The sequence below is a fragment of the Odontomachus brunneus genome, unplaced genomic scaffold (genome assembly GCF_010583005.1).
Source record: "Odontomachus brunneus isolate Ranch 3 - 2012 unplaced genomic scaffold, Obru_v1 Obru_scaffold_300, whole genome shotgun sequence".
Taxonomy (NCBI): domain Eukaryota; kingdom Metazoa; phylum Arthropoda; class Insecta; order Hymenoptera; family Formicidae; genus Odontomachus; species Odontomachus brunneus.
In genome coordinates this window covers 224,432-225,148 of record NW_022639750.1, presented here as the reverse complement: position 1 = coordinate 225,148, position 717 = coordinate 224,432, and the positions used below count along the sequence as shown (strand labels likewise).

The 717-nt window shown below is 26.1% G+C and overlaps 1 pseudogene; it reads left to right on the top strand.

The window, feature by feature from the left end:
- Positions 1-280: 280 nt before the first annotated feature.
- The window catches only part of LOC116853285, a 3,125-nt pseudogene continuing 2,688 nt past the window's right edge, over positions 281-717 (top strand).

Sequence of the window (717 nt, the reverse complement as noted above, 5' to 3'; positions counted from 1 at the left end):
TGTTGTTTTTATCGCGCATCACACAGTAATAACGAAACGGAGTAGTTGCGTTCCGCAGTACACAGTCAGTCACAGTATATAAAATATAACCTAGCTTATTTCTGTTATTTAGAGTGGCTTGAGTACTGAATAACTAAAATGAATAGAAATATTGCCATAGTATATGAGTTTGCGAGATATTTGGTGGAATCTTCAGACAGCGACTCATCAGATAACGAAGAAAATTTTTTACTGCTATTATATAAACCAGAAATAATTTCACATGTCCGTTGTCAAAATTATGTCGAGAACATTGTATCTTTATATGCTGACAAAGAATTTAAAATGCACTTAAATAAGTAAGAAGTAATATAAAAAAACTTAATATTTGTAGATTGATTATATATGTCAAAATAAGTGTGATGAAAATTTATGTTTCATAGAGAGAAAGAGAGAGAAAGATTTATTATACTATCAATATAATATATATTTAATTTAAATATATTTTATAACATACATTTATATAATTGAATTAATATTTATAAAAAAAAAAAAAAATATATATATATAGAATATTAATTGATTTAGAATGAAACGGAATACTTTCCAATTTTTATTGGACTTATTAAAACCCAAATTATGTAAGCAGAGTGAGAGATTTGGTAAAGAACCCATTTCTCCTGAGAAGCAATTACTTATTGCAATATGGATATTGGCTACACCAAATTCTTATAAGTA